Here is a 25,605-nt window from a genome sequence, read left to right as displayed (position 1 = left end):
AGAAAAAAAACTTCAAAAGGTCAAAATAGACAGGTACTAATTTGTCTTGTCACATAGTCATTTGAACATTGTAACAGAAAGGAGGACAAATATATACAAATTGAGAAGTGTTTATTTCACATGGAGAAAGTATAGAAACATCTGCCAGACTTTTTCCAATTGACTGTGTATTACAATGCAAAGCATCATTAAATGCATGGTTGCAAAAACATTTGAGTATCAGTGGCTCGGAACAAACTTGTCTCCACGCACTGAGCACACATAGTGAGTCACTGTCTGTATCTCTGCTTGTTCTGCAGATCCAGCTAAAAGGTCATAAAGGTCATATATAGTCAATCAAGACATTTTTTGTGATCAAATTAACGCGGTGGTTAATTTTTGTAAAGACAAGACTGGACCTACATAACAAACGGGCAATAAACCCTACTCTACTTTGTTGCCGAACTCTTGCCAAAAATAAAAATCTAGAAATTACACTGGCAGATATTGTAATATCTTCTTGTCCTCCACAAAGGCATAGCTTTGGTTTCAGAAGTGCAGGGGACACAAGGCAGTTAATATATGCTATTTGGTGTAGCAGTTATATAGTACAATTTATATAGACAGCTTGCATTTCCTTCACTTATTTACACTGAATCGATTTAACTGTATTGAATAGATACCTCATATTTAATAGACAATGTTGTATTTGCGTGTTTCCTATAAAGACCACTGGGTTTCACTCTTTTGTCTCTACCATGTTCAGTTATTTTTATGTATTATTTTTATAGAAAAAGTTGTCTGTTAATATGCAAGTTGTAAACCTGAAATGGTATTAAGCAAGGGGGAAAAAATAGGTCCCCCAAGTCCCAGTGGAATTCATACCCTTGATCACCCAGGTGGATAAGACACAAAGTACATTGCTGCTCTAACCACAGAACCACACCTATACCGGGGGCACCGCAAATTCTGGCAGTGTTCCTAAATGTCCTCAAAGACTTCACTGTAATATGCAAATTACGTCAATCTGACTTGAACCTCAAGAGACAGGTAGGCGGAGGCGCTCACAGTACATTGGTAGAAACTGCATGTACAGGGACATTCTGTAAACCCATACAGCACTATTGTAAGTCCATGTGCACATACTTGCCAGAACATGTACCTGACTCAGCAGGTACCCTGTGACCATATGTACTAGAACACAGAGTGATGAATGTGCACATGAAAAGAGCACGTCTCATACAATTAAGTTGGAGTATAATATAATTTGTAGCTCTCTGTCTTGTCTGGTTATGCTGCTCTGATGATTAAAGAATAACATCTGCCTCAATATGATTTATTAATAAATGTTTTGCTCCTCTTAACAGCAAATACACGTCTTTCACACTCGTTATCATCCTGCAAATACTCTACTGTGTGGAATGTAGTCACCACAAACACTGTAGACCAAGCCTTACCTGAAAAACAATGTTAAAAAACATTCCTTTTGCTTAAAACTCCCCTCTCAAACACTTAGGTCTGAAAATGACAACCATGTGAATGTACAAAGTGGATGATTAGAATATTTTACTCTTTCAATAAATACATAGAAACATTAGAGTAAATCCTAAACAAAACACGTCTGACATGGGAGAGCAGTGCTTCTAGGGTGGAGTCTTTATTAATATTGATTTTGAATGATTGCCAGTAAGAGTTCTGTGGAAATGGATGAACTGAAGCAAGCAAAGCAACACACGCAGGCTACATCCGACTCATAACAGACTGCAAGGCAAAAATGTGTTAACTTCCATAATTACAGGATGAAAACAAACTTTCAGATCTGGTTTAGTTCGTACATCTAAAAATACGATCTCTCTCTTTTAATATATGAGTTGGAAAAGATTACATGTGCATCCCACTAGCCTGTTTTTCTCATTGAACCTCCCTTTTCTCAGTAAGAGTATCAGTCAAGAGGTTAAAGAATAGTTGACTGAGTGTAGCCCAGTAGTCTGACTGACTGTTTGACAGCCAGACATATAGTAAAATTTCAAACATCAGCGAGCCCTGCAGCTTTACTCAGCTCAAGGAGGCGGGTTTAAGTGTGGCTTAAACATCATAAATCACTTTCTTAAAAGAAACCGCTGCTATTGTTAACGCGTCCAGTGGCGTGTGTTTAACATTATTTGTTTGACTGCTTGTTAAACATTGTCTTCAAACCAAAAGCATTATCCTTAAACATCCAGTCCAGGTAGTCATGTCAGCTTAACACCGTTTACAGGTTTTAGGGGAGTACTACTACATTTGTGAAAAAAAGGTAGCTCTGTTAGGAAATTACATTGTAGGTAAAGGAGTTAGAATGCATGGGATTATTCTGTGTTCCATTTAGTTTGGAAATCGGAAACCAGAGCTACTGACATCACAAGTTAACCACATTCCAGTGCAACAAGTTGGAAAACCATTGTTTCTTGGTGTGTGGGGACTGGGCTTTGCTCTAGCCATGTTAGCTATTGTTTGCAATACCACTTGAATATTACTATACGGTATTTGTATACCGTGTCAACATGTAGATGGACAGTACTTTGTGCATGACTGATTTAATGAGACAATTAGAAGAGAAGCAGTATATTAATACAGGTTTCACACATGTTAATGCATGGAGCAGCTATGTTGGATTTTAATGTTGGGGCTGGTAATGTTCCTCTGACTTTTATAGTTGGAAATCCAACTTCAGGGGATATTCATTTTGAATCTTTCGACTTGGAACTCAGAAATTCAGGCTTCCCAGTTGAAACACACAGAATACACAGTTTTAAAAGGATATATCTGGTTCTGCTGCATCAATTTTGCTATATGTGCTATGAGTGCAATTCTAAGTGAAGTGCTTTTTAGAGATATAATACAGATATAATAAAGATGTAGCCTGAAGTCTTCTTCACTTCAAAGGTATTTTACTTACAAAAAGGTCTTTATGTCTTTAGTTGGTCAAAACTCCAACAATACCTTGACACTAACTCTTACATGAGACAATCAAAAATGAAAGATTGGGATATTTCTATTGATCAGTTTAGTGACTTGTTAAATGGTGTAAGAAAAAAAGAACAGTCTACCAAAGTGACTAAGGTGGATAGGCTTAAGGTTTTAGTGTGTGAAAGACAGGTGTCAAGCAGTAGGATTTTCCACAGATTTACAACAGAGGGAATACTCCACAAGTTTGTCATTCCACCTGTGTTTCAAGTAAGCTGTCATTAGCAGCCAGTCTGTCACACATGGAAGGAAAACAAAGGACAAAGCTCAGTGACAGAGTTCTGACAAAAGACGTACAAGTGGCTCAACTGACTTTAGATCTTATCCAAACATCTCCCGAGTCCTGTGTCTCCCTCATATTTGGGTACAGAGAGACAAAAAACACAAAGGAAAGTAAACAGCTGGCATACAGTTCTTAAGATTGGAAATATTTGTTACTTCACACTTCAGACAGGTGGGTCCTTAGTATAAAACTACAAGTAAAACTACATTTTTTGTTTAGATGGTCAGTGTTACTCCTCATGACAGCACTAAGAACCCTGTAAGACAGGTAGGGCTGCTTCATCTTTCAATATGCATCAGCATGCCTTTTCACCACAAACTGTGTTGTTTTAAGTGTTGGCAAGTTACTCCAAAAAGAACAAAACACAGCTATGAAAATTATAACATAGAAGCACGCACACACTTAAAAAAAAAACCCTACAGCACTAGAACAACACCGTCTTTGTTAATACTCACTCTTACTATGGTGTAATCTGTATATTTCCTTCACTTTAACCTGTATATACTTCCAGAAAATTAGCCCTTTAGATTTTTTAAGAGAACATTATTTTGAATGTAAAAACCCTTTTAATGCATAATTAAAAAGCCAGATATTAAGGTTGTGGCTTAGGAAACTACCTACATTTGGTGCTTTATTGTGATTCCCATGATTATTTTTTGTCATTAACAAATAGTCTTGTTTTACTTATACAATGGATTTCCTCCTTATCTAATGAGCCTACCCCGCCTCCTGTTTCTTGCTGTTAGTATGGCTATGTGTTGGCTTTCAGCCTCCCACTCAAGTAAAAGACACATCTTTGCTGCCATCTTGTGACTATTTATAAATACAAAAAAATATAATGCAGCATATTCCCCTACAAGGTGGAATACTTTAAATAAAGACACATTGATGATACTATGTATAACTGAAACCAACATGCAATTTATAAGTGATTTGAGCACCAAATGCAACATCACCTGTTGCACAACTTGTTACACAGCAGTTCAAATACTGCAGAAAGTAGCTATTCATAAAGTATACATCTAATGATGCACGCAAAGCCAATACATTCCTTTATAATGTGAGTAGAGCGAGGTAAGTTGAAGCTTTTCTTTGTCAAGTTCTTACTGTGTTTACATATTGTATTGTAGCTGTAACAGTTAATCTGCACCTGTCATCATGTGCCACCTTTTCCTTGAAAATCTTATCTTTTTAAGACATCTATCTTCTCTGTCATCTGCTAGAAAAAAGGAAGCCGTTGTCTATGCTTGCAACTGTTAACACTTTTGACACACACCAAGCCGACCAGTAGAAACAAGGAAACACACGTGTCTTTGCAGAAATACAGCAGCTCGTCCTGCTGTGCCAAAGAGAGCCACTTCCCAAATATGAGATAACCACAACCTTAAACTTATTGTTTTTCCATTTGACGTCACTTGTTCCTGTGAATTCAAGCTTCCTGGTGCCGTGTCCAAAACATAAACAAGTTATACATTATGATAATAAAATTAGCATTCCGGCAAGAGACCCAATGCTTCATGTGTTGGGACATGTTGTGGCGCAAAAACGGATTGTAAGCCTATGAGTAAGTTTGGATAAAGTTGTAAATATTTCCTGTGACAAACGTGTTTGTTGTGTGGCTCTGCTACTGTAGTACTACAGGAGGCTGGAGAGATGAAGGCACTTACATACAGAATATTGCTAGGAAGCATGCAGTAGGGCAACCTGTACATAAAACCTGTTTATATGGATTGCTCAATTGGTCATATAATATATATCATAGATTGTATATGGAAAATGAGACTTTGAAGGGATTCTCTTACCAAATTTATTTTTTAAGTATCAACATCAGTCCACTATAGGCTTAAAATGTGGCTAAACTGTGTTTATTCTTTAAGAACAGCAGCTGTGGTTGGCTTGAACTCATGTCACTAACAGTAAATAACAATGTGGTTTTCATGTTTTCATGTTTATATATTGTGCGCATGCTAATCGTTTAATCAATTATTTGACCTGCAAAAAAAATATTTTCATTTGATCTTAAAAAATAAATAATTTACTTTTTTAGTAAGTATTCAGCTTCTCGTTTGAAAATTTTCTGCTTTTCTCTGTTTTCTAGTATGCATTATTGTAATCAAAATATATTTGAGTGCTTGTTAAACAATCTAAAGACCTGTGATGTGCATATGTCACCATTTCCTGATATTTATAGCCTAAATAGTTCATACAATAAGTGAAAGATTAATTGACCATTTAAAAATTACTATTCAAAGATGATAAGCATCATTCATTGAAACCCTTACTGTGACAACATTTTTCTCTTTTAATATTTGTTAAAAAATGTGCAGAGTGTATTGAACCTCGATTGTGTATGGTATCAGACTGTGAACTGACTGTGTTATTACACCCCCAAAAATCAATACTGTACCCTTTCTGAACTGTGAGTGAAAACTCAGCGTTGCACAATTGATATGAACTACCTTTATAATGTATGTGGATCAAGACAGGTGATCTTTGGCCTGCACACGATCCTTGGATCACTCAATCAATCAATTTGATCGCAGAGCTGAGGGAATGTGACAGTGATCCTGTGTTATATAATTTATCATTTGGTCCATGAAAAGGGGTGTGTTCCAAACAAGTATGTAGACATGCTTGTTGGTAAACATGGCAGCCTAACCATTGTTGTTAGAAATGTTCAGCATTTCAGGGCCTTATGAGATGGTCACACGGCATGGCATGAAAACTAAGATTAGTCATTTAAAGTGTGTCATCTTGGCTGCACAAGTATATTGATTTACGTAAAGAAGAAGTCAACAAATGTTACATTTCCCTCGGGCTATTGTACATATTTCACATTCCAGCACAGAAGCTTCAGACCTGCAATTTCCTAAATGACTGCAGTTTGTGGCTCATAACTCTCTCTTGTTGCCCTTTCCCTAAATGCCCCCTAATCTTGAACTTTAGCGATAGCAAATGTAGAGTTTAGGACAGTTAACTTCTTCTTTCACATAATTTATGTTGCTCTTTAAATCCAGTACACCTGCTGCCCTGGCCTCAAACTTTTTTTTCAAAGAAGACAAGATTCTCCACTTACCCCTTATTCAGGTCGGGTTGCTCTTCTGCTGGATGCTCGTGTGTCTCCAGTCGTGTCTCTTCAGCTTCAGGATCAGGATGGTGTGTGTCTGTGCTCGGAAGTGACAGCTCGACTGCCACCTGTTCTGGCACTGTCCTGGTTCTATCTGCGCTCGGAGTAATTGTATCCACCCACTCACTACTCTGTGGAGCCCTATTGTGTTCAATCTCTGTGGCATCTGATTGCAGCTCAGTGCTGTGTGTCGAAGAGCCCGTGACAACCTCCACTCCAGCAGACGTATCTGTGACTGCACTTGCTGTGTTGTCACTGCTGCCGGTTTCTGTGCTTTCTTTGCTCACTTCACCTATTTTGTCTGCCTCTGCATTTAGTGAAACTTGCTTTTCTGCCTCTGTAAATCTGGGTGTGATCATGTCTTCCTCTCTTGTGTTACTGGGAGCCGGTTGTATGTATTCAGAACTCCTACTGTCTTTGTGAAAACGATATTGTATCTCTTGGCTTGGGAGTTGCTTTTCTCCATTAGGGGGGTCTTCTCTTTCCAATTCCTCGGTCCGGTTTCCCACTGACCCCTCCCCCTGCCCATGCGGCTCACTGGAGGGAGGAGCAATGTCGCATACCACGAGTGTGTTCACCTGCTGAACCGGTGTGGCCGGTAACTCCTCCTTTCTCACCTCCTCCCCCTCTTCTTCTTTCACCTGTGGAAACACCGGGGTTGCTACTTCTTTCTTCTGACTCTCTGCATCATTGCCAACTAGAAACTCAGACGCTTCAAACACCTGCACTTGAGCTTCTGACCTCTGACCTCCTACTTCTTGCTGCACTTCAGTCCGACTGTTGACATCCTTTTTCTCTTCTTCACTGCCCATGTTACCTTCCTCATTCTGCATTCTAATAATTACCATCCGAGATTCCCCCTCATCTCTCTCCATTATCTCACTTGCTGCAATCTCTTCCTGCTTTGACAGCTCACGCAGCCCGACCTCTTTCACCACAGCCACGAAGCTACTTTCTTCTCTTTCATCCACTGTGTACATCTCTTCATGCCCGCTCTCTTCTGCATTGTCCTCTTCAGCACTGTAGTAGATCTCCACAGCACTGCCATCATCCGATCCTACGCTCAGATATGCTGGACTTAGAGGCCCTTCAGACCCATCCATCGGTCCAGAAGGGGCAAAAACAGTCTCTCTTGTCTCAATTCTTAACTTAAGACCCTTTGCTGAGCTTACTTTTTCAGGCAAGAGAGAGGGACTGAGAGGCTCGGTGCTCGCCTCGTCTGTGACTGACTCTCTGACCATGATCACTCTCTGTTTGGAGTCAGTAACCTGAGCATCTTCCCCTTGGGATGTTACATAGTCAGAAATGGGAGGGGCAGGGCTTTGAACCATGGGGACTGACCTGATATTGTCTTGAACGAGGCTGAAACTGTCTGATTTCATCTCTGAAAGGGAGCGAGTCAGCTCTGAGTAAGGAATTTTATCACCGCCAACTGGTTCAGAACCTGAATTGAGAGTGGAAGGTAGATATCTGTCGTAGATTTCTACCTTTCTTTGAGGCTCAGAAGCAGTATAAGTTTGGTAAGAGGTGACTTTGGAGCTCTCACTAGAAGACATCACGTTTCTCTCGCTGATGGTGGAGTTTACAATAGTATAACCATCTACAGTGTCCACTCTACGAGCAGTAGAGTCAAACTCTTGTGAACGTGACTGGGGAGAGTATAGAACATTACGTTCTGTGTGGCATTCACTGTGGGTTTTAACCATGACAGGTTCAGATTTGGTGTTAAGGTGTCTTGTCTCTGTGTGGATTTGAGGTGCCGGGTTTGAGAGGGATGACAATTCGGAGCTCTCGCTAGAAGAAGTCACGTTTCTCTCGCTGATGGTGGACTTTTTGATGGTATAGCCGTCTATAGTGTCCTCTTTACAAGCAGCAAAGTCAAACTCCTGTGAAGTTGACTGGGGAGAGTATAGAACATTACGTTCTGTACGGGTTTTAACCATGACAGGTTCAGATTTGGTGTTCACATGTCTTGTCTCTGTGTGGATTTGAGGCACCAGGTTTGAGAGGGATGACGATTCGGAGCTCTCGCTAGAAGAAATCATGTTTCTCTCGCTGATGGTGGAGTTTACAATAGTATAACTATCTACAGTGTCCTGTTTACGAGCAGCAGAGTCAAACTCCTGTGAAGTTGACTGTGGAGAGTATAGAACATTGTGTTCTGTACGGGTTTTAACCATGACAGGCTCAGATTTGGTGTTCAGGTGTCTTGTCTCGGTATGGATTTGAGGCGGCTGATCTGAGAGGGATAACAATTTGGAGCTCTCGCTAGGAGAAATTATGTTTCGCTCACTGATGGTGGAGCTTACAATAGTATCACCATCTACCGTGTCCACTTTATGAGCCACAGAGTCAAACATCTGTGAACGTGACTGTGGAGAGTATAGAACATTACGTTCTGTGCGACATTCACTGTGGGTTTTCACCATGACAGGTTCAGATTTGGTATTAAGGCGTCTTATCTCGGTATGGATTTGAGGCGCCGGGTCTGAGAGGGATGACAATTTGGAGCTCTCACTAGAGGACATCACATTTCTCTCGCTGATGGTGGAGTTTATGCTAGTATAACGATCTACAGTGTCCACTGTACGAGCAGAATAGTCAAACTCCTGTGAAGTTGACTGTGGAGAGTATAGAACATTACGTTCGGTGTGGGTTTTAACCATGACAGGTTCAGATTTGGTGTTAACGCTCCTTGTCTGGGTATGGATTTGAGGTGGCGTGTTTGAGAGGGATGACAGTTTGGAGATCTTGCTAGAAGAAATCACGTTTCTCTCACTGATGGTGGAGTTTATGATAGTATAACCATCAACATGGTCTTCCACTGTACGAGTTTTAACCATGACAGGTTCAGATTTGGTGTTAAGGTGTGTTGTCTCGGTATGGATTTGTAGCGGCGGGTTTGAGAGGGATGACAATACCTCAGAGGTAAAACTCTGGGGGAAAAGTGAGTCATACAACTCTCCATAAACTAGACTGGCAGGACGAGTACTCTTCTTACTGCTAACAGCCGAGGTTGAGTTGAGAGCTGAGTTGTCAGTTTGAGGGGTTGACTTTGTAATTGCGTTGGAGTCGACACTGTCAGCTGTGTCAGAGGCATCAGGTTGATGAAGTGAGTCTCCTATTCGGGTGGATTCAGTAAGAGAGATTTCTGTTTTTGTCTGAGTCTGCTGGAGGATGTCATCATCACACTGGCCGTTTGTGGAGACAGAGTCAGCAACTGCTGCTTTGTGATCTGAGGTGTCAAGCATGGTTGGAGGCTGGCTAGCTGGAAGGCTAGGTACACTCTCATTAGCAACGGTGGTTTCTGTAATGGAGGCAGATGGATTGGAGTTGATATGAACAGGAATGTTCTCTTTCTCCTCTGATGAGTCCAGCTGCAGCTCAGGGATGGTAGCAATCGGTGCTTTCTGCGGTTCCTCGTGTACGTCACAAAGATTGGAGTCATTCGTCAGAGGCTCCATTGCTTCTGGTTGGGTGTTATTGCCGACAGATGACTGTGATTGGCTTTGGATAGTAAAATATGACTCTGACTGGTTTGTGGCCACAGGGGGAGGAGAGGGGATGTCAAATTTCTCGCTGGTGTCAAGCTCGGGTTGAGACATGCTGAACACCGTCTTCGTATTATCCTGATCCAACTCCATCTGACTGAGGTCCGACGGAGTCTAGAAGATAATGATTTACAGAATTTGCATTTGTAGACAAAGACAAATAAGCCCCAGTTTGTACCTCTCTTTTATCATTACAATTAAGCCACAGAGTTAAGCATTATCTGGTGGCAAAACGAGTTAAAACTCACAAGCGACCCCTTCCACAGTGTCACATTTTTCATGGCAAACCTTGCAATGGTAATTTAGATAATTACACAAATATAATGTTAATACATGAAACTGGCAAAACTGACAAACTGGGGACATGGATAAGTCAGACAAAACAATACGATCACATAGCTATATAGGAAAATAACATTCAGTTGATATGATTACCTCCTCTTGCTCTTCAATGTCAGTGCTGTGAAGGCCGAAAGTACTCTTAGAGACATTCTCTTCATCATTCTTCTTCCTCTTTTTAAAACCAAAGGAAAAGGTGGCAAACCTTTTAGGCTTACGGAGGTCCAACTCTGAGTAGCTCAGTTCTTTGCCCTGAGAGGGAAGAGGGAGGGATGGAGGGGGAGAGGGAGAATTTCAAGATAAATATGAACTCTCAATACAATCTCCATAACATGTTTCTAAAAGCATCTGGTTCAAACCCCCATTTACTGTGAGGCAACAGGGCTAACCTCTGCTCCACTGGTCTGCCCATTATATAAACTGGAAAAATACATACCCAACATACCTAACATAGCCTACCTCTTAACAATTTTAAAGATTTGCCAAGAGTAATTAAAAACCTCCAAATGCTGCCTCTTTTATTGCACAATGAAGAATTATTCCTCACACTTGTAAACTCGAAAAGAGTTGACACCCTAACTTCATTCCAAGCAGTTTAAGCGGCTCCACCCTGAAAGAAATGAAAGACTAGTAGAACATGATCTGCTAAACCTGGTAGCTGCTGGCTCAAATACTATCTGTTGGAGGGTTTGGGGAAAATAAAAGAAAAAAAAATACAATTTCCTGTCCTTTTCTATTATTCTAGTATAGTGTTACGAGTAGCCCACAGTATATCATCTATTTACAGCAAATAACATCTGTAGCCAGTGAGTCCCCAAATATTTTTGACCACTCACTTTGGGTACATATATTTTGAAGTGTAAATCATAATCGACAACGCCATGCCATTTTTGTTACAAAAATATAAAATATGTTGCTTGAATTAATTAGAAAAGTGTAAATCTCAAAGGATGACAAACGTTTAAGATTATCTCAGAAGCGTTTCCGGCGAGCACTGACAATGACCCAGGTATTCTTATCAGATATTTTTTTAAGACACACAAAAGCGTGCTCCCACAGGGAAAACACTGATTGCAAAGGTAAAGGTGATGCTATTGTGGTGATTATGTGCACATGTTTTTCTTAAGAAGCGATGACAAAGGAGAATGGAACACATGGCTGTCTGTCACTGCCATCAGCCGCGTTTTTTACTTGGGTGTGCCCGTCAAATTCTTTCCTCTGTGATGGTGTTTAAAGTATGCGAAGCAAAGACAACCATCACAGTAGAGGCTGAGGCTTCAGAGGCTGGACAGGTTAACTCTGCTGTGTTTGAGACATCTAAAGTCTAGAACATTAATATGCCAGTGCATCAGCACACAAGACCTGTTCATCGCTGTGAATCCTATCTTCAATGAACATAAATTTCAAATTACCTTTTTCAAATAAGAAATATGAAGCATTGAGTGAAACACTAATTTTCATAACCAGTAAATGCATGTCGAGTTAACCCATTTGTTGTTTAACCCTAACTGAAATATTTTATTTTGTTTGATGGAAGTATTCTAAGGGCTCGCCTAGGCCTGTCAAATTACAATATTGACCTTTTTTAACATTCATTAATAGGCTATTATATTAACATTACATCAGTGGCATTAAATAACATTGTCTGAAAAATACAATAATATAATTTATAACAGTCATTTCTAGGATGACATATTGACCAAAAAATGTGAAATTGTGTGAAGAATTAGCAAAAAAGTCTAGCGAGCCTTTAGACAAATGTGACTAAATTAAACATTACATTTAGTCTTTGGCAACAAATGGATTTAATAAAAAGATAGGTGTTTTTGCATACTTCTTTTTTGACAATTGTAGTCTTTAAATGTGTCTTTGTAGTCTTTTTGTTTTCATGAAAATTGTCCACAAAAGATTTCTTTCCTCATTGCAAAGTTCTGATAAGGTATCTGATGTTCTGGTCCGCTGGTGAATATCAAACCCAGGCATTTGCCATGAATAATAACATAGTCATCACAACAAAATTTAAGTTTTAAAATCTTTAAGTTCTTTTTTTTAAGTGTATCAATTCTATTTAGAGAGCTGAAATGTCCTAAACACATTCACACCTTATACTGAGCACTCATATAAACATTCACCTCCTAGATTTCCTGCTCATATCCTGAACTCAAAAACTTACTCATTTAGATACTAACTTTACTGAAATGATTCTTCAGCACCACCTGTCCTGCAAGCCTCAAAGCAGCCAGATGAGAATACAGCTTCACCACATTGCTGCTGTTTAGTAAAGCAATGGCGCCCTCTTCTGGAGGGAATAAAAAGTATTTGGTGTGTTTCTCCTGTTTCTCTGTCTGACTCAATCATATTGAGAGCAGACATACATGGGAAACAACAGAGTAAATGCAGCCAAATGGAGATAAAAATCAAACCACAACATTGTGGACATAATGTTTGCAATGATCACAAGTAACTTGAAATCTGAGCAGATTGTGTGCACATACTGTGCTATGTGCTATGTGTATTTTTTTTAGGTATGGTGCCCTCTAGAGTAGTTCTGCATGTTTGTCACCGGCAGGCAGTTGTATCTTGTTTGTGGGTGTAACTCAATTGAGATTTTAAGTGTGGTTATTAAGTCTGTGTAAATTAAATAATGACAATGGATAAATAACATAATATAATAAAGATTGTGCTTATTTGCACAGTGCACATTAGACATACCTGTAAGTGTGTGATTGTGAGTGAAAGGGGGCCATGATTATGTAAGCAGTACCCTTTTATGAACCGTAGGTGGAATGCAGGTACCGTTATGATGTCACCTAACAGGGGGCTGTTTCAGTCAACTTTCACAAACACAGTTGTACCCCCTAGGATATTCTTGTTCAGACAGGTTTTAATATTTTTGAATTGCTGGGAGAATACCTGCAGGCCTGTCTGATGTCTGAGAGCAAAACAATATGTGTATTGACTATAGGGACTATAAAATAGGACTGAGGCTCTGCATAACATTAGCTCACGTCTCAGCCTCTTAAAAAAAACACAGTGAGAATGATTTTCTGCCTTATTGAGAGTTTAAACAATGTATGCTTGCATGTATGGATGAGAACATATTTTATAAGTGCCACAATTAAATACTTTTACCAACATAAAAAAAAAAAAAATCGATATTTTCCCCTAAGTTATTTTGAACGTGAAACGACTGTGAGGCAAAAGCAATTTGAGGATTTTAATTTAAACTTGCACCTGACATTTATTGCCATAGGGACGAATATATCAACTTACAACTGAGTGTAACCCTGTTATCCTCCCAGGCAGCAGAGCAAGAAAGTTTTCAGAATTCAGGTGTTGTTTCACTCATATCCAGAGTAAAAATTTCACCTTGTCTCAATATAAAAAAGGATGTAGAGTTTAAACCTGAATTTCCGGTGAAAACTTTCAGTGAGTAATGGTGTTAAATAATTTCCAGTAAAGTGTTTTTGTTGACTTTTGATCTTATTGATATAAGATGTCATCATGTCATCATTTATGTGTGATATTTTGTCATAACTAGCATGTTCGCATATAACCTTGAGTTATGGCGAACTTTTCACTTTTATTGTATTGGGCTAGGCGGACGGAAGGATGTACAGATGTACAGATATTAACCATTCATAATTTCTATGAGAGAAATTAATCAAGCTATGGCAGGGCTATCAACTGATGAGGAAATTAGTAATACAGTAAATGCGTTAATTTCAGGGCAGGGCAAAGCAAACTGGTTACCAGTTTGGCAACTGGCCATCATCTTTTGAGCTTGACTGAACAGTTGACATATTTTCATCCCTTATAATTGAGGTCATAATTCTCCAGTGTAATTATAAGGTCATATTTTATTAATGGATGATGATCCCCAGGATGACTAAACCTATTTTGCATATCACAAATGTATTTCTCTCTACGTGTCACACAAAAAAATGGCTTAGCATCTTTACAGTCACTTTGAATTAAAATAATGATCATCTTACATACCTGCTACATGCTACATATAGACACATTGAATTTGCAAGTTTATGGAAAAGGAAAAATACAATATATATGCAGAACTACCTGCTTTAAACCACAACAGATCGCAGACTGTCACATGAGAGTGTTGACAAGCAGTAAACGAAAGTGTAATAAAAACTGTTGAAATGTTTTGCCAGGGGGCTGATTCACTTGTATCGTAGAAGCATGGTGCAAACAAAGCTGCGTGACCTTGATATTTTTAGGCTTCCTTCTCCTGGTGCAGTTGCTGAAGGTTTATAATGAAAATGAAACATGTTTGGATTCAGCTTTGACAGTATTGGTGCCACTGTTTATGGGTTTTCACAGCATGTTTAATGGTAGAACAGGGCTAGGGTTGCATCCCAAGCCATTAGAGGAAGGCGGATCCACCTTGAAGCGGCCCCTGCTAAGGTTTCTACCTTTTTTCCTTGAAAGTAAGGTTTTTTTTAGGAGTTTATCTTGTTGATCTCTTGGGAAATGTCTGAAACCGTCTGAATGTCTGCAGCACATTTTCACACTTAAAGTCGAACTTTTCTTGCAAACCCATGAATATCGCGTCACAACATGTTTTAATAGAAAATTGACATATATTTTTATTATGTTGAGGTGCCCATTTCTCCAATGGGCACCTCCAAAAGTGTCTACCCAATACACCCCCATGTTAAAAAGCCAAGTCATGCAATGGGTGGCTGCCATTACGGGTTGCAGGTTTAGCGACCAGGCTTGATTCGGCAGGCCTCAGCTTCCCCCAAGCTCCAATTCTTTCCGCATTTTTAGATAAACAGGGAGTTAGGAGGAGTCAGGAGTCACTGCCAGGACTGCGACAGGCAGAGCCACTACACTAAGCTTCCCATCAGCTCTTTAGAAACCTATCAGGAACGTCACAAGACTAGATTCATATTTCCAGTCTATGAATAGAAAATACATTTATGTAAGTAATTACTAATGTTAGGTTCCACCAAACTGGGAGATGTGATGCTATTGTAAATGTGCATGTATAGCCTTGTGTGCATACCACTTTAAAAACCCAAACAGACAAACATTATGCAGTCAAAAATCATTCTTGCTTGACTGAAAAACAGTGAGAACAGCTGAACTGACCTTTGACCTGGGTGAGGTGCCGTAGAAAGAAAACCTCTTGTTCTCTACAGCAAGGTTGTCAGCCCAGGCCTCTCCATCCTCAGCAGGTTTACTGGGATCAGCAGTACTGAGGAGTAAAAAGTAAAAAAAATGAAATTAGTGGAGTCAATACTAACTGAAAGTATATCAGATTAAATTGTATTTTAGAATGTTTACAACAGCAGATTTTATTTTATAATGTGAGCGTTGAAGCACTGTTTGGTTAAACATCTGATGCTTTGTGAATAATTATGTGAGTAGAGACGACCTTTTATGATGTATTAACGAGTTAATATAAAGTACAATTATACATTTCTGTCAATGTTGGTATGAACAATGTTTGATCATTTGGTTGGCAATGAATGAGACATTTTTTTGGTCCATGTCCAGGCCCGTATAATGCTGCAATGAGGTTGTGCATGAGACAACATACATATATATAACCCTGTTTGTTCAGTATCAGCAGTGCTTAAAAAGAGAGAAAATATGCTGCCTGGCAAAATAAAGTTGTGAATCACTGCTTAGGGAATGCTGAATGGAACCGGCTAAGCAGAGAGTGAGTTTGTGTTTCTTACAACATGTGTTTCATGTTAAGTAGGACTTTTATAAAGAACAAAGGCTAATTATGCCATCAGGATAAAGTCAATTAAGATAAAAACTTGCTTGGTAGCTACATTAACCGTCAACTAAAATTAGAAATTGGTAGCTATGAGCCCAATTAAGATTATTTAATTAACATAACACATTTTTTGTCCACTTTGTTGTCAAACAACAAGCTTCGTGCAGTCAGAATTGTTTACAGCTCGTGCCCTGGGACGTTGCGTCAGTGTGAGGCTGCAGGGGCTTCAGAGTCAACAGAGACTCTCCGTCGACAATCATGAGCTGTCATCGCATCAAAGAGATGATACAAAGGGTGCTTTATACACAAAGGCTGTTTTCCTTTGCACAACTAGGTGAAACAGGAAGCCAAATGACAAGTAAACACAAGTAGCAGCGGCAAAATTTATGGACCACTGTCTCTTGCATGCATATTCCCAAGTGTGCACACAGCAAACATGCACAGCACTTGCTGTCGTGCAGCTCCGCCTTTAAAAGCCTAATGTAGCCTCAACAGTTGGGGGTTGTTTTTTATGTAAAAAGACAGGCTTGCATGGACACAAATACATGCTAAAAAGACAATCCAAACACACTCACATATGCACAATCATCTATGTTTAAACAACTACAAAATGTTGTGCATTTATCTTTATTCATGCGCAAGAGAGGGCATCAATCAAATTCAATAATTTAGAACCTCAGTGTGAGCGACAATAAGCGGTTTGGGGGTCAGACAAGATGTGCAGAGATAAGAGGATGAGTCATATCTTTGTCCCTAGGTGATGTGTGTTTACATAAAAAACAAGAAACATGATAAGCCTTTCACTCTGTGAACTTTCAACACTAACACCTGTCATTCTGAAAAGGGGAATTTTGATTTGGATGAAGTGCAGCAGGATGTAACTGACAGATGAAAGTGGCTTCTTTACTTTCTGGCTGTGCAGGAAAATGTTTGTTTTCATAAGAACAAGAGTGATAGAGAGAGCAGGAGGGGGGAAACTAAAGTGAGGCCTCCAGCAGTGAAACTTACACATTTGCATCAGTATCTACAAACTGGCCGACACTTGCTACAGCAAAACCACAAGATTTCTGTATGCAGATGGACTAAAACAGCCCATAGGTTGGTCACCTTACAGGAACAGTTTGTGATGTTTAGAAAGATGCATATTCACATTCCTGTCTGCATGGTTAATATGTAGCTGGAGTCAGCAACTGGTTAGCCTAGCATAAAGACAGGAGACAGCTAGCCCTGCTCTGTCCAAATGTAGCACAATCTACCTACCAGGACCTCTAAAGCTGGTAAGCTTGAATGTGTTGACTTTGGCATTGCCAGCTATTTCTCCCTGTTTCAAGTCTTTATGCTAAGCTAAGCTAACTTTACGGTCACAGCTTCATATTTACTCTCAGGACACAATACGTTAAACAAGCTTCCTGTAAAGTCCCGTTGCATGACATCTTACTGAAATATCAAAACAAAAATTAGTTATGGGAAGCCAACTCCATTCTCCATTTCCTTTCACCAGCTCAAACAGTCTTTGTTGGTCTTTGTGGGCATGGCTATGCATGTTGGCACATTCAGCGTGTGAGACATACAGGACCTCAGAGAGATGACAGACAACTATGTAGGCCATGTAGACTCATTACAGTCTGTTTAGGAAAAGTGTGTCACAACTGCTTAGCCACACAATGGCCGTATAATTGGAAGATAAATGTATCTTAATTAAAGGATTTCAGCATCACTATGTTGCTATTATGCGTTTCTGTATTCTCACATCGACTGTAATCACCACTTGCGTTCTTGCCTGAAAGAGATGTTTTAAGGTTAATGTTTAACTACACTTTTCATTGTTCAGAGCACACAGTTATCACTTTCTGACCAACAACTAAGTGATGTTGGGACTCTTCACAGTCCATTACTGACTTCACCTTAAATAGATCAATACAGGGCAAAAGGCAGATTGATATTGCTTCTTTCTCCATAGAGAATCATGAAAGATAATTGGTTAAATTCAATAGTATGTCTAGCCTGGGTATACCCAGACTGCCTTGCGCGCTCAAATTTAATTTCGAACCTCCAGACGGTCTGGAAACCAGGAAGCTTTCTAAGCCCTGTTTTAGGGATCCAATCACAGAGCGGGGAGGGACGGCAAGACGATGACGCGTACTACTTGGCACTTGGAAGCTTGTAGTTTTCTTACGGATCCAACATGGCTGCTGCAGACGCGAAACTCTCTTTAGCTGTAGATGGTGTTTTAAATAGTTTAGAGCGAAAGTTGAAAGGCGAAAGGTCTCTCGCCGGCTCCGCTGTCCCCCGGCTCCGCTGTCCCCCGGCTCGTAGCGAGATCACCGGTAGCGGGACTATTAGCGCCGCTAGCGGCCCTAATCACCGGCGCTAGCGTAACGGCGGTGATCTCGCTACGAGCCGGGGGACAGCGGAGCCGCCGAGAGACCCGCAGCAGCTTGTTTATTGCCCATAAAATCAGTGGATGTGTGTGGCTGAATGACATGAGAGGGAATAAAGCGTGAAAATAAATCTTGCAGAAAGCAAGAACTGGAGAAGCAACGCAACAAGCAACACTCTCTCACAGACACACACACAACAAACATCCATCTCTGTTGTTCTACTACCTCATCTGGTATAACTGATCTGATTGGCTAAGAGCTACCTACAGACCCTTTTGATAGACATTCTAAGCGCCCAATAAACGGCTCCGGAGGATCGTAAACCACACCTCCTCTACGGAGAAATGAGCGGCTGGTTCCCAGACCACATCTCATTTGAGATTTGTCTGGTGTTAGCCAGGCTATAGTATGTCAGTGATTGACAAAAAACTGTTTGCAGAGACAGAAGTCATTCCTTTACTGAAAAAAAGGGAAATCTATGTTTTTTTTCTAACTGATATGCAGTGATGTAATCAGGCATTTTTAGGGTTGTGGTGTCATCTGGAGTCAATACCCTTATTCAACCAAGAACAATAGACCCAACAGAACAGATAGAAAATTAACAGTAATATCATCATTTTACTACCTGAGGTCTGCCATTGTTTTCACTGACATATCTATGTCAAACTTCACAAATGCAGCTGTAGGAATTCCTCTACTGCTCTTTGACCTGACCTGTCAATAATGGCCAGACAGGAGTCAAAAAACATCTAAGGAAAAATTCCAGAGAAACATGCAAAAGAGCTAAAGAAGTGAAGCAGGAACCTTAATGCAGTCTAGGACTTCTGTAGTATTGCAACACATTGGTTTAATACTTGGAAAGCAGCAGGTTACTTAGGGTTATTGATTTAACTCTCCTTTATGTTTAAATTGGCTGGGCCCATAGACTGTAAAAAGAAGTTAACTTGAGCTTGATCAGCAAGGTGCATCCATTATTCATCGTGTCATATTGAAGACAAAAATAGATATCCATAAACTCATGAGGAAACTTTAGGGTAATTCTCTCATTTACTTAAATACAATCTGACTACCAAGTGGAGCCATCCCCTGCTCGCACTTTAACATTAGCTTTACTTTTTAGATCTGGAGCTTGCCACTTGGACACAACTGTGGCAGTGACAGTCGAGAAAAGTCAAAATATTTAAGGGTATTTTCAACCAGTCAATGTGAGTGCACCGAAAAGTTTATTCTTATCCTGTAAAATGCCCTGCTGAGTTGATCTGTCTTCTAAAAATGATGTTTACATCCAACTATTTTGCAACAACAAATACATTGTGAGATAAATGTGTCTGAAGTTTCAGGCTTCCTCTGGAGCCACAAATATCTTTAAACCACATTTATTTCACAGATGTAGTGTTAGGGTTGGGCAGATTGATGATGTCACCATCCACAAAGCCAAATCATGTGATTAAAAAGCACCTCTACTATCACCGGAGCGCGAATTTGCAGTGGCACTAGTGGCATTTATTGCATGTTTAAAAAGTACATATTCTGATTTATCAATGATGTTCGTTTTGATTTTGCAAGTGCAACTGAAGGTGGACACTAAGAAATGATAACATAGTCCGTTGGGATGTTTCACTATGGATATATCGTCATATGTCAATATGGTAGACATCATCCAACCTTCTGTAGTGTGTAGACTTTTAAACAGACTTTGATCTGTAAATTCAGTGGCGTTTCCCTTTAATTTTCTGCCAGTTAACAAATTAATACTATATCATTTAACACACTCATGTAACAAACAAAAAACAAAACAGGGTAGCTGTCCCACTTAAAAGTAACAGATATCTGTTTCCATGTACTTCAACTCATGTCCACTGACAGTGTAGGCTAGCTAACAATAACAGTTCACTCTGCTTCATTAAACATGTCTAAGACTGATCAAGTATTTCTACTGAGAGGTGTGCAGCAGACTCACTTTATGTAACCACAGTGACTCATTATGACCTGGATCTATTCTGAATAATGTAAAGTATTTAAACCCAGCTGAGCTGAGACATCTTAGCTCCAACAGTGACTAAGATGTTGCCGATGTATCCTTCGGCACAATGATGGTGTATGTGTGTGCATTTGTGTTGTAATTGACCGGTAGTTCTATGACAAGCTGATAGGCATGTGGAGCGGCAGGTTTCTCTACAGTACCTCTTTTTATCCACAACTCTACTCGTAAGCCTGACAAACCACACCACATACTAAAACTCTGGGTGTGTTAGACTGGTGTGAAAACCCAACTTGAATCATCTGTCATTTGCTACAGCAGGGCTTAAAGTTTCAAGTAAGTTCAATATGACTTTGACGTCTCCTTGAACTGTATGAAATGCTGTGGAGGCAAAACAAACAAAATAACTTAAAGATGTATTTCTAAGACCCTGAAATCCTCAAGTCTTTGTCAGATAAAACCCTGGACGTGGATTAAAACCAAATCCCTAACTAACAACAAAAACAGATTTTGTATATGTCTGGATTTAACTCTAATCTAGGACATTCATCTAAAACGGCAACAATGAAGGGATGCATCCACACACTGGAATTGTCACTCTAATAGAAGGTCACATAGATTATACAAGTACTATTTTTTGTGCTTATGCTTTTTCTTGCAAACGTGACTGACTTGTTTTTTCAGACCCAATGGGCACAATTTACATAAAAATGTTGGAATTTGGCTCGGTTTACAATAATTTATTTCTCAGCTGTAAAACAGGCTACCTTAGGCCGTAATGCCTAAAACTTCATGACTAAAAGTACAGACAGCTTAATTTGAGAGATCCGTCTTGAATCTTGCATCTTTTTACTGTTTCTTGAACCTTTTCTACCAGTTATAGATAAGAGTAGCCAGCCTTTTTTGTTTGCAATTCCTTTTAAATAAGATTAGCATGGCACCAAATATTATTTTTCAATTGGTCTGTCAATTATTATCTCAGTTGATCAATTATTTGGTCTTTAAAATGTCATAAATTAGCAAAAACATGTGACTGACTTTTTTCAGACCCAGCGGGCACAATCTGCATAAACATTTTGGAATTTGTACTGATATGTTCATAAACCTCCTTCAAATATTCATATGAACTGGTTTCACTGGCAGTACCGGTGTTAAGTTTAATAAGTGACTGGTGACTTTCAGCCATGGATGAGTAATGTTATGGGTTTGAAATTAATTAAAGTAAGTATGAAGGTTTTTTTTAAGGGTAACTACTTGTTCATGTTTTAAACAGCTACCATTATTAAGAGCAAACCTGGTGCATGAGGCTGAGTCACAAGTTAACACGGTCATTCATTAGTTTAAAAAAAATGCGTTCAAGTCACTGTTCATCAAAAACATAAGAACGTATTTGCTTGTGGTCCTAAAAATCCATTTGAAAAACATCTCTTTCCATGTTACTTAAGATAATCCACAGACCTTCATTCAGGATGTTCGGTTTTTGGCACCTTGAGCTAACCCAGCTCACACCAAACAACCTAGATTGAGAAAACTTGTAAGAGAAAAAAACATGTTTGGGACTGAACTGTGCCTTTAACATGAAGCTTGCATGTTTTCTACTATTTATTTTTTAAACTATTGTGTACACTGTTAAACTTTACCCTTATGCAACCTCTGTGTGCAGCTCTTGTGTGCTCAGGCGGTTCTCGTGGTGTCAGCCCATCATTTATTTTTTTCCCTGTGCAAACACAAGCTGTCACTCTGTTGGGTCTACAACCACATGAACAACATGATTACATTGTACCGTCATGTGACTTGTGGCTCCACCACCGCCTCACCCGTGTGTATCTTCACACCCCTTTGCTTATAGTATATTGTGTTCAAACAGAGCACTGTGTCTCTACTTTGTAAACATTTCAGGCCGCTGGCTACGGTGAAGTTGAAAGTGCCGGACACTTCAAAACCAACTTTTAAAAGTGTTCTATGTGCATGTATGATGCAGCAAACAGCAGTGTACAAGATGCCTCTGTGTCTGCAGGGTGGGGTTGCACTTGACAGCTACACCCACATTGCCCTGGTGTTTTTTCTTTATCCAAGCTACAAGTGGTGAAAATGGAGAGGCTCACAGAGATATTGTGTTACATTCTGCTGCCTGATTTTATCAGAATGTAGTGTCTGTATCTAATATCTGTAATGCTATATATTACCAGGAATTAAAACGTTAACACATTTTGAAAGCAAAAATATTGATTATGTGTGTCAACTAAAGCAACCCACTGGTTTGAACTGTTGGACATACCTATCTGCCAAGAGGATTATATTGACACTTATCAGAAACACTGATCCTCCTCTTTAGGCATCATAAGTCAATAATAATGTTTGTCAAGGAGCATGTATTGTGTACAGTCTACATCGCTGTCTAGCATATGTTGTTTCTGGCTCTGTTCACAATCATTTATTGCTCAGCTGTAAAACGGTCTGCCTGAGGCAGAAATGCCTAAATCTTCACGACTAAAAATACGGATGGTTTAATTTGAGGGATCCGTCTTCTATCTTGCATCTTTTTGATGTTTCTTGAACCTTTTTTACTGTTAATAGATAATTGTATCAGCCTTTTTTGTTTACAATTACATTTAAATAAGATTAGCATGTCAGATAATTATATTTTGCAAATGGTCTGTCAACTGTTTTCTCAGTTAATCATCTATGTGGTTTTTAAAATGTCATAGTGAAAGGTGATCAACAAGGTTTCCCCACACTCAAAGTTGCTTGTTTTGCCCAGCTAACACTATTTTTAAAATGACGTCAGAAAAAATGAAACCAAAATATTACTTCTCACTCATCACTAGGGACTGTCTGTATGTGCAGAGACCCAGTCTTTTCCCGTATTTTCTCTTTTCTTTTAATTTTTCTGTGTTCAGGACATTTCTGGGCACTGGCCACTCAATAAATTGGAAGCGTACACGTGCCAAATGATAAGCACACAGTGCAAAAAGTAACACAAATACGAGGTGAAACGCCAAGCAGACAAAGCTCATTCAAAAATGAGAATTAATTTGGGCTTTTACCTGCTGGTGAGCACCGCAGTCAGGAGACAAGCACTTCTGGTAGTCAAGTGGCCAACTTTGAATGTTGTGTTTGCAAACGCCAATGGGAAAATCCAGCTCATTGTGCTTTTAAATCATAGTTCATAGTAGTCAAGTGCTACCTGCAGGCCAATTGCTTCCCTCAGAAACATTTTGTGTGGCCCTAGAACATGACAACTTTATTATTCTAAAACTGTGGTCCATTTCAATACCTGACTTTCAAAAGCTTACATCTAGTGGTACCTTATGACCGAGTTCTGCTGGCTGAAGTTAGAGACCTTTATGGACAACTTGGGAGTTTACAGTTGAAGTTAGATAGAGAAGCCACCACACATAAAACGATGTATAGTTGAGAAGAAAAGGAGTTTTCATGTCTTACTGTCTTACTTCATCTGACCTCAGAAGACAAATAAAGCAAGCGACCTTGTCTGCAAACAAGTGAATTTGGTGCTCAAGCAATTAAATGTTAAATGCCACAAATCTAAAGACAAATTAACTAGTGAACACAAACCTAATGTTTAAAATTGTTAGCAAGTTTTATCTGCCAAACAGTCTTTAAAAAATCTTGTGAATAGTGGTGAAGCTGAACACAGGCGTGTTACAGAATATGGTAGCTCACAAAATTGCAGTAAACTGGCTCAGAATCTTTCGCTGCCTCATTAAATTGGCATTCAGTCATCAAAAGTTTGAGCACCCTGCTTCTAAATCATTAGCAGATTATGCACTAATTCAAAGTAAATTAAACGATTAGTTGTTTAGTTTAAATACCATGATTGGAATAACAAGAGTTTTAGTTGGTCCCCTCAAATGATGAAAAACACTAGATATTCAGTCATGCATTCAGTCATCAAGTACATGCCTAATATTGCTATAGCTTCAATATGTTTTTCTTTTCTAAATGTGTGATTAGCTTTTTACTGCATGTCCCTGAAGAATACTGCAAACTTTGAAAGAACTGAAGGATATTAACTTTCTCCATATTTCATTTGCTCTTTTGCACAATTACATAATGACTGAAATAATGGACTGGAATGTTATTGATTTCACAGTCCCCACTTTCAACAGTCCTGTCTAGACAGAAATGTCCTTGTGGGCTATGTGAATCTCTATCAACTCCATCATCTACAAAGTCACGGTAATTCTAAGGGAAATGGATTTGGCATAGTGGAGGAAATGACCCCTTTCACCTATCATTAACCTCATTAAATACTTTATTGGCTGATACATTTCTGCACATCCAGCTGTGTAATGAGATCTGAGTTACAAGGCAACTGTCAAAATGTCTCATCCTAAACAAGACTCAATCTAAAAGTCAACAGTTTGTAGATGAATGATGTGTCTAAAAACGTTTACTATGAAGAGAGCAATACATTTAAAGCATCTGTAGGCTGTATGAGGTAGTTAACACTGCAGGCTATATGTAGCTGTAGAGCTCTTTTAAGCGTTAGAAGCTGCTTAATGTTGCTGCTGCTCCATGAGAAGACGCGACACATGCACAGGCATGAAAACTGGCCACTGAAAAGTCACGAAACTCTGCAAGCATACCTGAGCTGCTGAGTCTCATCAGCCGGCTTCACGGGGACAGAGCCACTCTTCGGCTTCGTCTTGAGCTTTAAGAACTTGAACTTTTTCTTCTCCCCTTCATTCTTGTCCACATCCTTCTCCACCGATTTGTCCAAGTTAGCGTCGCTCCTGGAGAACAAACTTTTCAGAGACCTCATGGATGAACTCTTCGCCATCTCTTCTGAATGTCCCCCCGAGGGCAGAGCCGAACTGGCGGGCAGTTCACACGATCACAACTTCTTTTCCGCTGATGATCGATAGGTTCACTAAAAGCTGACGGAAAAAAGTCGCGATGTTGGAAACACGGATGACACTTGTTGACAGATGACAGCTGCTCCGGCTGCTGCCTCATTTTCTGCCTGCAGTATGCAGAGCTCAGGTGTAGCGACACGCCCCGCAGGAGCTACACCCATCAGATCCAGACAGCCTCCCTGTGACACTCGAGGCACCATGTTATGCTATTTAAAAAAAGCGCCCCAATTTGCGTTACCTGCCTGGTTTATTCACTTTGCATGCACTCATGCCCGAACTGAACTTCTCTCTAGTTTGCTTTTATGAAAAAGAGCCATTCCGCTGAATTT

General features: G+C 39.6%; 1 long non-coding RNA gene across 1 annotated transcript; it reads right to left on the bottom strand.

Annotated features, from left to right (window-relative positions):
- Positions 1–10,384: 10,384 nt before the first annotated feature.
- On the bottom strand, positions 10,385–25,117 carry LOC131985445 (uncharacterized). Its single transcript, XR_009395633.1, has 3 exons — positions 25,007–25,117; positions 15,398–15,503; positions 10,385–10,534 (listed from the first exon to the last, which is right to left on the bottom strand). It is a non-coding gene; the product is annotated as an uncharacterized LOC131985445 (long non-coding RNA).
- Positions 25,118–25,605: the final 488 nt, after the last annotated feature.

Source organism: Centropristis striata, chromosome 14 (assembly GCF_030273125.1).
Source record: "Centropristis striata isolate RG_2023a ecotype Rhode Island chromosome 14, C.striata_1.0, whole genome shotgun sequence".
In the NCBI taxonomy this organism is placed as follows: Eukaryota; Metazoa; Chordata; class Actinopteri; order Perciformes; family Serranidae; genus Centropristis; species Centropristis striata.
Note: the sequence above shows the minus strand (reverse complement) of the source record. Positions and strands in the feature narration are given on the sequence as shown.